Source organism: Callithrix jacchus, chromosome 2 (assembly GCF_049354715.1).
Source record: "Callithrix jacchus isolate 240 chromosome 2, calJac240_pri, whole genome shotgun sequence".
In the NCBI taxonomy this organism is placed as follows: Eukaryota; Metazoa; Chordata; class Mammalia; order Primates; family Cebidae; genus Callithrix; species Callithrix jacchus.
The window spans coordinates 25,668,222-25,683,320 of record NC_133503.1 but is presented as its reverse complement, the minus strand read 5'-3'; the positions used below and the strand labels follow the sequence as shown (position 1 = coordinate 25,683,320).

The 15,099-nt window shown below is 35.6% G+C and overlaps 1 long non-coding RNA gene across 4 annotated transcripts in view; it reads left to right on the top strand.

Moving 5' to 3' along the window:
* Nucleotides 1–15,099, top strand: part of LOC103789015 (uncharacterized) — a 724,824-nt gene that overhangs the window by 525,335 nt on the left and 184,390 nt on the right. The window lies entirely within an intron of this gene.

The following is a 15,099-nucleotide window of genomic DNA, read 5'->3' as shown; positions in this document are numbered from 1 at the left end:
GAGTTTTAGAAGATATTTGGAAGAGTTTCAGTAGTATTGATATGAGCTCTTCTTTATACATCTAATAAAACTTGGTTATGAATCTGTCTGGTCCAAGGCGTTTTCTGGTTTTTTTTTTTTTTTTTTTAAATCACTTATTCTATTTCAGAACATGTTATTGGTCTGGTCAGGGATTGAATTTCTTCCTGGTTCAATCTTGGAAGGTTATATGTTTCTAGAAAGTTATCCATTTCTTATAGGTTTTCTAGTTTGCATGCATAGAGGAGTTTATAATATTCTCTGAGTGTTTTTGTTGTTGTTGTTGCTTGTTAGTTTCTTTTGTATTTCTGTGGGGATAGTGGTAATGCCACTTTTGTAATTTCTGATTGCACTTATTTGGATCTTCCCTTTTTATTACTCTAGCTAGCAGTCTATCAATCTGATTTATTCTTTCAAAAAACAAACTGGTTTTTTGATCATTTATGTGTATGTTCACATCTCTATTTCATTCAGTTCTTCTCTGATTTTGTTTTGTTTTTTTTTCTCCTGCTAGCTTTGGGCTGTTTTTTCTCTTGTGTTTCTAGTTACTCTAGGTGTAATGTTAGTTTGTTAATTTGAAATCTTTTTAACTCTTTGATGTAGGTGTTGAGTGTTACAGACTTTTCTCTTACCACTGCTTAAGTTGTGTCCCAGAGATTCTGGTATGTTGTATCTTCGTATCGAATAATTTATTGATTTCTGCCTTAATTTTGTTGTTTACTCAAAAGTCATTTAGGAGTAGATTGTTTAATTTCCATATGACTGTATGATTTTGAAAGATCTTCTTGGTATTGATTTCTATTTTTATTGTGCTGTGGTCGAAGAGTGTGGTTGGTGTGATTTCAGGTTTTTAAAATTTGTTGAGAATTGTGTTATGACTAAGGATATATTTGATCTTAGAGTATGTGCAGATTGTGAGAAACATACTTACCCATCTAACCCCAAAGAATGGACTTAGAAGCACGAAGAACAGTGAAAGTGAGACTTTGTAATAATGATCTTGCAAGACTGGATGTCTGGTGAGCAGGCACATCTGGGACAGTCACAAGTACTTTATCTTCTATCACTCAAGTCCCTCCCTCAGTTCCGCATTGTCAGGTACTATGGGGTTACCATCTTCTCAGATATCCCCTAAGATTTATCCCCTTTATAAGGTTATACCCTATCCTTTCTCCACTTAAGTTTCAATTTCCAAATAATGTAACTTTCTTCTCTTTTATGGGCTGACCCTTTCTCTACATTCTGTTTGGTTATTGTGACTTTCCAGGTGCATGAGCTGTGCAGTTTGTTACATTTGCAGTTACATCTGCTGCCAGTACTTAGATTTATTAAAATGGACCATTTAAAATATTTTCTCACACAGATGAGAAGAATGCGTATTCTGCTCCTGTTTTGTGGACTATTCTGTAGATTTCTGCTAGGTTCATTTGGTCACATGTAACATTAGGTCCCAAATATCTTTGTTAGAGTTTTCTGCCTTGTTGAGCTATCTAATACTGTCAGCAGGGTGTGGAAGTCTTTCACTATTATTGTGTGGTTTTCTAAGTCTCTTTGTTGATCTCTAAGAACTTGTTTAATCAGTCTGGGTTTTCCAGTCTTGAGTGCATATATATTGAGAATAGTTAAGTGTTCTTGTTCAGTTGAAATCTTTATCATTATGCAATGCCCTTCTTCGTGTTTTTTAATCATTGTTGGCTTAAAGTTGGTTTTGACTGAAATAAGAATAACAGCCAGTGCTCTCTTTTGTCTTTTGTTTTCTATTCACTGGAGAGATCTTTCTCCATCCCTTTGCTTTAAGCCTATTGAGTTCATTGCATGTAAGATGGGTCTCTCAGGAAAGCATACAGTTGAGTCTTGGTTCTTTATACAGTTTTCCAGCTGTGCCTTTTAAGTTGGGTATTTATCTCTTTAAAATTCAAGATTAAAATAGATATATGAGAATTTGATACTGTCATGTTATTATCAAATTTTTATGTAAATTTGATTATATAGTTGCTTTGTGGTGTCAGTGGGCTATATACGTAAGTGTGTTTTTGTAGTGGCAAGTAATGGTCTTTTGTTTTCATATTTATCAGCCCCTTAAGGACTTCTTATTATGCAGGTCTGCTACTAATTAATTTCCTTAGAATTTGATTTTCTGAAAATGATTTTATTTCTCCTTTGCATATGAAGCTTAGTTTTGCTTGACATGGAATTCTTGGTTGCAATTTCTTTTCTTTAAGGATGTCAAATCTAGGTTCCCAATCTCTTCTGGCTTTTAAGGTTTCTTGTGAAAGGTCTGTTGTTAGGCTGATGAGTTTTTCTTTCTCCATAAGTTGTCTCTTCTTTCTAGCTGCCTTTAATATATATATAGGTTTGGTCTCTTTATATAATCCTCATTTTCTGTGAGGATTTTTTCATTTTTAAATTCTTTTTCTTATTTTTATCTGAGTTGGTTCAAAGAACCAGTCTTCAAGCTCTGAGATGTTTTCTGCAACTTGGTCTATTTTGCTGTTAATACTTTTGATTATATCATAAAATTCTTGTTTGGTTCTTTCTTAAAAAGCCTACTTTGTCTTTCATCTCTTTTATCATTTTATTTAATTCATTAGACTTTATTTATTTATTTAGTACCTTAGATTGGGTTTCAACTCCTGAATCTTGATGATCTTTGTTGCCATCTAGATTCTGAATTCTAAATCTGTCTTTTCAACCATTTCAATCTGCTTAAGAACCATTTCTGGGGAGGTAGTGCAATTGTTTGGAGGTAAGAAGACACTTTTGCTTTTAGGGTAGCCAGAGTTATTACACTGGTTTCTTCTTATCTCTGTGGGCCTATGATCATTTAATGTTTAAAGTTGCTATCTTTTGGATGCTCTTTGCTTATATATGATTTGATGCTCTTAAGGGTTTGACAGTGGTATAAGATGGGTTTACTCGGTTTACTTTGTTTCAGGGGGCCAAGGCTCAGCTCAGGACTCCTGGACTTCATGCTCTGACCCTGGGAGGCTAGAATGAGGCCCACAGCTTTTTTCTCTGGCCCCTTAAGGTTAAACACCAGCTATGCTGTAGTGGCCAAGGTGTTCTCAGTCAACCAGTAATGGCACTCTGATGATGGGTGTTGGCAAAAACACCTCGGCAGTGGGTCAGTGGGTGGTTGGGGTCCCCACATGTTCATGCTGGTAGCAGTGGGCACTGCTAGGTCCCATGTGCCCATGTGCCCATGTGGATGAAGCAGTGAAGGGAGGCTGTGTGCAAGCATATAACAATGGGTTAGGGTTGTGGGCATGTGCTTGCTGCTCGGGGCTCATTTGCAGAAGTGCTCCAACTGTTAGGTGGGGACTGCTGGCAAGAAAACGATGGTAGTGCCTGCTGGCAAGTGCCTCACCTTGGCCACTGAAACCACACTTGCCAGTGGATATGGCCAGGCAGGAACCCTGGGATAGACTGGCAGATCAGGGATGCTCAACTCAGACTGGCCCTCTGTCATGGACAAGATAACCCTGCTCTATCCAAGTTCAGCAGACAACAAAGGCCAAGCCACCTAGAGTAAGTAGCATGGTAAGCACTGGTGGATGAGTAATTATGGCTGTGCCCCACTGCAGCTATTCCCATGCAAAACTTTCTGGGTTTTATGCAGCCTGGAGTTTTGTTTCTGTCAACTCCCCAGGAAGATTTCCCTGGCAACTCAAATCTCCTTTGGAGTGTTGGGGTCTCCTGCAGCTGGGATTCTGGAGGTCCATGGTGAGAGTGAGCTGTTCCATACCTATTTTACCTCTTCCCCAGGAGCTGCTCATGGCCTAGAATGTGTCTTGGTGCTTAGCAACCTCATGCAGGATTCCCACCTTCCTCCTCTTTAAGCCTGGGGTCTGCATTCTTTCTCCGTCCACTCTCAATGTCTTCTTTTCAAATATCTGTTCAAAGTGTGCTGGTCTCCTTGATGGTTTGTTCTCTCTCAATGGAAGAAGTTCTTCCTAGCTGCATCTAGTTGGCTATCTTGGCTTCCTCTCTAGTTATAGACTTAAAATAAAAGAAATTAATTTTCTTGATGATCTAAAAACTAGAACCCTGAAGTCCAATGAGGCTGTACTTTCTCAAGTGGGCATAGAGGAGAATTTGTTCCTTGCCTCTTCCAGATTCTGGTGGCTGCTTCAACATTCCTGGGCTTGTGGTTATATCACTGTAATATTTGCATACATCTTCATATAGCCTTCTTCTCTTCACGTCTGTTTGAAATTTTCTGTTTTGGAACTGGGTGCGGTGGCTCACACCTATAACGCCAGCACTTTGAAAGGCCGACACAGGTGGATCACTTGAGGTCAGGAGTTTGAGACCAGTCTGGCCGAAATTTAGTAGAGACAGTGAAGCCCTGACTCTACTAAAAATTCAGAAATTAGCCAGGCATCATAGTGGGTGCCTGTAATCCCAGCTACTTGGGAGGCTGAGGCAGGAGAATTGCTTGAACCTGGGAGGTGGAGGCTGCAGTGAGCTGAGATTGCACCATTGCACTCCAGCCTGGGTGACAGAGTGAGACTCCATGTTAAAAAAAAAAAAAAGAAAAGAAATCTTCTGTTTCTATTTTACAAGGACACTTAGGATGGCATCCAAAACCCCTCTGGAAAGTCCAAGTTAATTTTTCATCTCAAAATTATTAATTTGGTCAAATCTGCAAATACCTTTTTCCAGACAAGGTAACTTTCACAAGTTCTGGGAATTAGGAATTGATGTCTTTGGGTGACCATTATTCAACCTACTGCATATATTAATTCACTTTATTCTGGCATTGAGTGTTGCCATAGAAGAGTTTGAAGTAAATCAGTTTTTTCTTAGCACATTACTAAGTTTGCTTGCCTAGGCAAGAAAATATTATACATATATTAGATTCATTCCTTATTTTTGAAGTTTAGCAATGTTATGTCAATATGTCACTAGAAGGTCATATTAATATATAGGTGACTGTCAATCTAAATTTCAAATTATTATTATTTTTTATTTCAAGCAGAATTTTATTATATCCTGAATATTTTTCTCTTTTCTTTCTTTCTTCTCTTTCTTCCTTTCTACCTTTCTTCCTTTCCTTCCTTTCCTTTCTCTTCCCTTCTCCTTCCTTCCTTCCATTCTTCCTTTCTTTCCTTCTTTCTTTCTTGTCTCACTCTGTCACCCAGGAGTGCAGTGGCACAATGTCAGCTCACCCTAATCTCTTCCTCCTGGGTTCAAGCAATTCTCCTACCGCAGCTTCCTGAGTAAGTGGCATTACAGGCACGCGCCACCACACTGGCTAATTTTTGTATTTTTAGTAGAGATGGATGTTTACAATGTTGGCCAGGCTTCTCTGGAACTCCTGACCTCAGGTGATTCGCCCACCTTGGCCTCTCAGAGTGCTAGTATTATAGGCATGAGCCACCACGCCCGGACAGTATGTCCTGAACATTTCTTATTTGCATTTTTGACTCTTCTTCAGATGTACTTTGCATGTTCTCTGTAATTGTTACTTTCTCTGTGCATTTTCATGCTTTCATCTTGTGGTGGTTTATTATTGATTATTATTTACTCTTTAATAAGACAGATTACTTGCTGAAGTTTAAAATGAAGAGGAAAGATGGCAAACTAAAGTATTCTATAACTCGAACAGTCTGTTGCCTTGTAAAATTTCTCACAAAATCTGCTAATGTTATATTTCCTCTAATATTTTGTTGTTCATTTAAAATCTTTGAAAGCTCCCTAGCCTATGTATATTTAGTCCCAGGCAACACTTTCTATTTCTCCTTGATCTCCTTTACTTCTTCTAGGAAACTTGGTTGTAGAACAGGGTTTTCTAAAATTGTGCTATTCCTTTGTTTACCATTAGGATTTTTTTTGCCATATAAATATTGTATTTCTGATTATTTACATAATATTTTCCTTTAGAGCAACTCACTTCTGTTATTCAAATTGTTTAATCTAAGGAGGAGACCTGGTATTAAAATGGTTTGTTAAACACTCGACTTACTTACCATAAGTAATAACAGTAAAATAGAACAGTGAAAACTCACCTTGCTTCTAAAAGCCAACCTACTGTTTGGGAGAAGATGAACTGGCACATTATAATAAGATGGAAAAGAAATACTATTATAAAATAAAGACCATCTTGGAACCTTCTTAGAAGATTAAAAAGAATTGAAGAAGGAAAACTCAGGGTGACCCAATTAGAACAGCTGCAATGTTTAACTGTTTTAAGTATTGGATTTTCAGGCAATATTTGTTTGAAGATGAGTTTTTACTACTAAAAGATTTAGAATCAGTGTTCTAGGTTATATTAACAGATCTGAAACATGAAAAGGGAAATAAAAGTATGCACAATTTTTCGATTTTCACAGGAGATAGTTACTAGATGCTGTATCTTTCTTGTGACAGTTTAAAAGAAAAATACATAGATATAATTTTAAAATATAAAGGTGTATATATCAAATATTACTGTAACTATACATGTGCACATACATATTTAACTTACATATTAAAAGTTAAATATTTTTAGTTTGAGTAAATACTTCTATTTTCAATATATGTTATGCCATATATCAGGCTTGTCTGCACGAGCCCAGAATGGATTTGAATGCCACCTAACACAAATTCATAAACTTTCTTAAAACATTCTGAGATTTTTTTGTGTTGTTTTTATTTTTTTTAAGCTCATCAGCTATCATTAGTATTTGTGTATTTTATGTGTAGTCCAAGACAATTCTTCTTCCAGTGTGGCCCAGGGAAGCTGAAAGATTGGACAACCCTGCGATATGTTATTATTTATGCAAGATTACACAAAATTTAAAACTCAGAGAAATGATCAAAAGAATATTGGGCAAGTGTAAATGAAAGAAAGCAAAGGCCATGCAGTCTAGCAATCATGTTTCTAGGTATTATTCAATTATTTTGACAACTGTGTCCACACAAAATCCTTGATGCAAATGTTTATAGCAGTTTTATTCATAATTACCCCAAACTGGAAGCAGCTAATTAACAGCAATACACTTTGTATGGAAATAAACATTGACGGATAGACATCAATACATTGGCATATTATTCAGCAATAAAAACAAATGAGCTATCAAGCCACAGATTGTCATGGATGAATCCTAAATGTATATTGCTAAGTAAATGAAGCTAGTCTGAAAGAGCTAAATAGTGTCTGATTCCAGTTATACGACACTTCGGAAAAGGCAAAATGACAGAGATTATTAAAAAAATTAGTAGCTGCCAAGAGTTTGTGAGGAGTTGGGTGGGGTTGAAAAGTTAATATATAGGGACTTCTTAGGTTGGTAAAACTGTGTATAGTACTGTAATGGTGAATATATGACAATATACACTTGCCAAAACTCATAAAACTTTATACATAGCACAAACGGTAAACTTTAATGTATGCACATTTAAAAAATATCATTTGGTGTAGATCAAGGGATTCAGGTGTGGAATGCAGAATATGAAAAAACAAACTAAGTGTATTACAAATGTATTAAACAATTTCAATGAAGACAGGCAGGTGTGAGGAAGATGCTGACCTCCATAAATTTAGAAATGAATAGAGTACATAAGACAAAAGGCCAATTATAAAGAAATAAAAACACACTCAAAAGCAAAAACACCCCCAAAAACCTAGCAGTACACAAATACTGTAGTGTAGATGATTAAATTATTTCCCATGGGATTATAGGCGATTTACTCATTATTCTGTGATATGTATATCTTGGAATTGAACAATTAAGTGAGTAAATAACAGATGGTGGGAGCTGTGTTTATCCTGTTGGAGTGGGGATTTATAAATAAGCAAGAAGGCCATAATGAACCCTGGGGTAATGGTTTAGAGTTGGAGATATCAGTGCAAACTGTTGTTTAGCTCAATATAGATAATACTGATACAGATGGATATACATGTGTGGTGTTTATGTGTGTATGTTTATGTGTAGATTAATAGAAATATGGAAACACATGGGTTAGTATACAAATATCTGTTTTCTTATTCTGTCAGTTAAGAAATCTTAGAACTGGGAATAGTATACAAATGTCTGTTTTCTTATTCTGTCAGTTAAGAAATCTTAGAACTGGGGACACCCCAGTAGCAAGTACAGATAGGGTCCAGATCTTACTTTCTAGTACCAACTTCCAAAACAAAACAAAATAAAAATGAAAACAAATCAGAACTCTTCAGAGAGATGCTTACTCTGGGGCTGTGGTGTAAAATGTACAAATGAATCTGGAGCATCATGTAGTGCCAGAAAATAAGAAGGTTCCTAATAATAATAATAATAGTAAGATACATCAAAAGGACACAGTAGCCAACTCAAAGAGCTCACAATGTTCATCTTTGGAATATACAACCTTTGATAGAAAGATAGGTATTGGAAACAAAATGAGTTAGTTAATGCATTTAGAAGTATGTGTATATAAACATTAAAATTCAATTATGATATTTTTGGTTTTGAGAATATGTCAAGGAGTCTGTGAAAGTTTCTAAAAAAGAGGCATCATTTCAAGTGCAGTTATCTTGGACAGGTATACTAGTTAAGAGAACCCAGTCCTCTCTTTTCTAGGGATGGACTTGAAGTAAAATATACTGAGTTGCAAGAAAACTGATACAAGACTGCAGAACTATACAAACCTTTTATCCTTTCACCTGTATAAGTGAAAAGATGATGCTGAATGTATACAGCAGAGTTAAAGTTGACAGAAAATATGTTCTCTTGTTTGCCTTCCAATGAAGCCTCCACTATATTATATAATTACAATATAATATAATATTGTAATTTTAAAGTCCACCTATAACTGAATCCCTAGAAATTAGAGGCAGAGAAAGATGTGATCCAGTTAGCTTTACCTTTGGAATATGTCGAAGGAGGTGTCTGGGAGGAATGACTCACGGACAAAGGATAAGAAAATTTGAGTTTAATTTGGGCATATGTTCACTAGCATGTCTGAGAAATTAGAGATGTATTGTCTGTCACACAGTTTCTTCTTAAACATGCCAAAAATCAAATAGTTTCACACTGATGTTATCTTTCACATATTAACCATCTATGTTCCTGCCTATAGAGGAGAAGCACTGAGAAATATTAAGTGTTTCTTCCTGTCAACATAATAGATGGTGATGGTAGCAATTTTAATGTATATAGCAAACTATTACTTATTTAACTTTGCCTACCCTTAAGACTGTCTTGAGTGAAAATCAGAGAGAGAATTGTTTACAAGTCAGGGATGTCTTCTGTTGTAAGAGAGATGTAAATGAAACTAAATTTATATAATTTGGGAAAATAGTGTATGTTACCAACTTGAAATCCTAGAGGTAGAAAGAGTTCTGGTATTAGTTGTTTCTGTGACTTATTGCTATCATCATCCCTCCAATTCTATTTACCTATCTGCTTTGCTGAACTACTGTAGTATCAGTTTTTGCACAGGTTGGCTTTTCTTATGATTGCAAGATGACTGCCAGTTAATTAAGACAAAGTACTTTTTAATTTACAAGCAGCACAAGAAAGAGAAACATTGCATTCAAGCATGCAATAAGATCATCCCTTCTAGTAAAACAGGCAATCCATTTTGAGTATAAGAAGAAATATTCTCCTAGGCATTGGTAAAGATTGAAAATAAAAACAAGGATTTAAAAATTTTGAAGTATGAAATCAATAGGCTATATGTAATATATAAATATAAAATGTTGTATGTTGCAGAGGGTATATAGATTTTAAAATGAATGTTGATTATTTATATTCTAGGTTATTAAAACCGATATCTTTTTTTTTTTACAATTAATCTTTTTTTATTGCATTTTAGGTTTTAGGGTACATATGAAGAATATGCAAGATTGCATAGGTACACACATGGCAGTGTGATTTGCTGCCTTCCTCCCCAACACCTATATCTGGCATTTCTCCTCATGCTATCTCTCCCCAACTCCCTACCCTCCACTGTCTCTCCCCTATTTCCCCTCGACAGACCCCAGTGTGTGATGCTCCCCTCCCTGTGTCCATGTGTTCTCATTGTTCAGCGCTCACCTATGAGTGAGAACATGCAGTGTTTGATTTTCTGTTCTTGTGTCAGAAATTTCTCAAAGTAGATACTGTACCATTTGCCTTACCATTATTAACACCATACACTAAAAATAAATTATAAAATGTTTAACTAGAAACCCTTATGCATTTGAAAATTAAAGGAAATGCTAAACTCTAAAGATAAAATAGAAATCATGCGGAAACTATATACTCTTTGGTAGATAATGACAAAGGAGCCATTGAAGATTAAAAATTGTATGCCATTCTGCAAAAGGTATATCACATGGGTCTATTGTCTTGTTGTTTTTTACTGTTAAGCAATAAAAAGAAAATAGGAATTGAATTTTAGAAATTATCCAAAGGACTATGAAATAGAGATATTAGTAAATGGATAAATTCTTAAAACAGAAAACAGAAGGCAATAAAAATAATACACTAATCTCAAAGGATACAAGTAGAAAGTCCATGTATATAATTCAACATTAAAAATATAACTAGTGGTCCAGAAAACAACAAATTTTGTGTCTTCTCTTCTATAGTAGCTATCTCCTTCAAACAACTATTTATCCCATATATATATTTATATAAGTAATGCTGCTTAAGACATATGATGATTTCAAACAGCAATTCTCAAAATTTATACAGTGGCACTTTCAAAAGGCCAATGGTTCCAGTGAATCACATGCTAACTTCTTAGATTTACTGGTCAGAATAAAAACAATATCCTCTGAAATCTCAAATACTAAGAATAATACTGGTCTTGGTGAGGCATCATTGTGAAGCATCAACGAGTGACTGACTCCTGTATGTTAAATATTAAAAGTAAGTTATTTGGGTCAAAATCCTAAGTGTAGATTTCATTATCCAGAGATCCAGATTAGCTAGATAAATCCTGTGGAATGTCAGTCATGTAGGACAATTCAGTAGAATTGTTTTTGGTTTGTTTGCTCTCTCAGATTATCATTGCACTGATCTGGCATACAAAATGTTGGTCTAGGTTTGAAGACTGGTGATGATATCAACTCTAACTTGGATCAAGCTGGTTTTAATTTAATTTACATTCTAATCAAGCAACAAGCATGGCCACAGTTACACGGCAGTTAAGAATATAAATATAAGTGAGCATTACAGCTTCCCACCATCTCCCTCATTTGTTGGGGAGATGAACCTCAACTTCAGAGGCCAACGCAGTCTATGAAGAGAGAACAACTCTCCAAGTCAAAAGAATGCTGAGCCACAGGCCCACACCGCAAGAGGAGATGCCAGCACTCAAGAGTCCACTGAGGACAGTAGAAGATATACAGCAGAGACTCTCCGTCGCTAGTATCAGAATTAATTAGAAGGCTTGTTAAGGCACAGAGTATCATACACTCATACCCAGTTTCTGATTTAGTAGACCTCAGGGAGGGTCCCGGAATATCATTTTCACAAGTTCCCAAGTAGTGCTGCTGATATTGCTGGTGCAGGGACTACCTGTTGAAAACCACAGAAGAAGATATTTTTATGTTTTGCTTTCTAACTTAGATATTAAGTCAATAACATGAATGTGGCTTACCAGAAACTGTCTAGTGTTAAATATGTACATTATGAAAAATGACATTAGGTTGAAATTGTTCCCATCAGAATTAAGCACTTATCTAGCTAATTCAGACACAAGCCTTCTCCTCTCTCAATTATAGAAGCAGAGTCAAGTGGTTTAATAAGCAGAATTTAGAAATGTTATTGGGCATGACAGTTTTTTTGGACTATAAATAGCAGGCTCTTACAGTTTTTATTTATGAATATTGATTTGCATCAGAAACTTGAGAAGGTCAACCAACTTGTCACTGAATCCATTATTACAGTGAATATAGATGAATGTACTTAAAGAGGCAGCAGTAAGCAGTTTAAGGTTCTCTTTGTTAACCAAAACAGGGCCAGGTTTCCTCATCTACATTTATTATGGTGGTGATGAAGCCCTAATTTAATAAGGGAAGTGAGATAATTTTTTAGCCCTAATGTTAATAATAATTAGCAAAAATATCCTTGTGAAAATTATTTGTCTAAATACTTTAAGTAAGAAAATTTGGCTGTGGGAAAACCATAATTAAGGTTGGGCTTTTCCTGAAGAGGATTAAAACTTAAAATATAAATTTAAACTATTTTTGAAAATTTTAAAAGCTATCTTGAAAGTATATTTCAGTGAGCAAGAATTTAAAAGCCTCAACATATTTCTACAGGATCTAAATTATGCAGATTCAAATAGCATTTAAGAGTTCTCAAAAGTGTTTCTTAAATTCATTTTTAATTAAAATGTTAAGTAATTGTGCATAATATGCCGTTGAGTTTTTCTTGGTATAAATTAGGAATTCAGCAATTCCTTGAGATTTCCAATTAAAATATCAACAGCAGTTGAGATTATAGAGGTATTCCAAAGAATTTGCTAAGAAACAGCCATCCCTTAGTTATCAAAATTAATTATTTCAAAAGGCAAACATTTAAGAAAATATGAGAAATTGGTTTAAACAGATTCCTAATTCGATCTGCTTCTTGAAAAATTTCAGAAATCTTCAAATAATTTTGAACCCTTTGATTTTTCTTCTTTTTTTTTTGATGTAGAGTCTGGCTCTGTCACCCAAACTGGGTGCAATGGCGTAATGTTGGCTCACTGCATCCTCTACCTTCTGGGCTGGCTTAAGCCATCCTACCACCTCAGCCTCCCAAGTAGCAGGGACTACAGGCATGCATTACCACACTCAGGTAATGTTTGAATGTTTTGTAGAGATGGGGTTTCACCATGTTGCTCTGGCTGGTCTTGAACTCCTGAAGTCAAGCAATCCACCTGCCTCCACCTCCCAGAGTGCTGGGATTTACAGGTGTAAGCCATTGCTGTGCCCAGCCTCTTTTGAACTCATGTAAGTTCCAAAGCCTGTTCCTCAAATTTTCCCCCAAAATCCAATGAAATTCCATAGAATGAACATATGTGTTTTCCTAAAATGTAAAAGAAAAAATACAGAAATAATCCCACTTAGCTTGCCTGTGACAACCAGAAAATACATGAGAAATGAATTCTGTTTTGACTAAGACAATTCCTGTAATGGGAACTATGAGTAAAACAGTGGTTTTTCTATTTTTTCCCAGTTTGGTGAAGTGAGAGCTATTTGGTATATGGAACAATGATGATTTATTTAATATTCTATTTGTTTATGAAACAAATATTTAATGGATGTGTACTATATATCTAGCACTGTCTAAAGCTGGGGATAAAGTATTCAGAGAGATAGTCATGATCCCTGCCTTCATGGAACATATATTGTAGGGGGTGGGGACTACAGCAATAAACAAATATAAAACAAATAAATTGATAATGACAATTATAACAAATGCTATGATGGAAATAATACAGTGGTTGCCATAGATAAAAATGAAGGGAGGCAGTAATTTAGAGAAATCATTTAAAAAATGTTGCCTTGGAAAGGTTGCATTTAGTGCAAAGAAAATGAGATGCTCACGGGCAGAGGATGAATAAAAAATAGGTCATTAGTCTGTACTGAACCTAGTTAAGGTGGGGTCGTTAACCTAAGGTTTCTCTCTGAAGCTCTGAGTTAACTCAGGGTTAACCCCTAGATTCCTCTGCTTTACTGGGGTTTCATGTACAGCTAGCAGGATTAGGAGCTCAAGGTTTTACTAATACATACATTTTCCACCTAAGTCACCTTAGGTTTGAACAGTTTTTTAAAAACGTATGCTGATAGAACAGGAATCCTATTGTCTTCTGACTACTGCCCCTGCCTCCATATCACAAGAGAATGAAATCATAGGAATGCAGCCGATATTAGACCTTTCTGAAGTTCTGCTTCTAGTTCTTTAACACAAGCATAGCTCCCATTAATTATGTTGTTTCCCATCCTTTCCTACTAGAAGGCACTCTTTGTTTTCTCAGGGGAATAGAGGCTGGATTTATTTTGATAAATTATTTTTTTAAATTTTGGCTAGGCACTGTGGCTCACATCTGTAACCCCAACATTTTGGCAGGCTAAGGTAGTTAGATCACTTGAGGCTAGGAGTTTGAGACCAGCCTGGGCAATGTTGTGAGACCCCATCTCTGCTAAAAGTAAAAATAGATTTAAAAAAATTAGCTGGTTGTCCTGTGTACCTGTGGTTTTAGCTACTCCAGAGGCTGAGATGAAAAATCATTTAAACTCAGGAGGTTGAGGCTGCATGAGCCATAATTGTGCCACTGCACTCCAGCCTACCTGACAGAGCAAAACCTTGTCTCAAAAAAAAAAGTAACATTGTTACACATTGCAAAAACAAAACAACAACAACAAAAAACAAAAAGTCATAACAAAGGGTATAATTGTTAAACTCCTCCTTACCACTCACTAGAGATAATTATTAATAATAAATTTGTATTCTTCTTTCAGATATATTTAAAATGATCCAATAGTCCATAGATTTTTTTTTTTGGATAAACACAGAAATTGAGTCTTCTCAAGTTTTACAAAAAAGATACTTGCACACGCATGTTTATAGTATCACAATTCACAATTGCAGAATTGTGGAACCAACCCAAATCTCTGTCAATCAATGACTGATAAAGAAACTCTAATATACATATAAGATGAATACTACTCAGTCATAAAAAGGAATGAATGGCATTTGCAGCACCCTGGATAAGATTGGAGATTATTATTCTAAATGAAGTTACTCAGGAATGGAAAACCAAACATCATATGTTCTCATTGATATGTGGGCGCTAAGCCAAAAGGATGCAAAGGCATAAGGATACAAATTGACTTTGGGACTTGAGGGAAAGGGTGTGAGGGGGCAAGGAATAAAAGACTACAAATGGGGTACACTGTATACTCCTCAGGTGATGGGTACACCAAAATCTCACAAATCACCACTGAAGAACTTAACTTATGTAACTAAATACCACCTGTACCCCAATAACTTATAGAAACATTAAAATTAAATAATTAAAAAAAATGGAATCTTCTCAGCCTAAAGTTTCAAACTTACATTTGTTTTATCTGAGTTCCTTCCTCATGAAAGGACTCCCAGGCCTCTCAAAAAATATCAAAGAACGTAAACTCAGCAGATC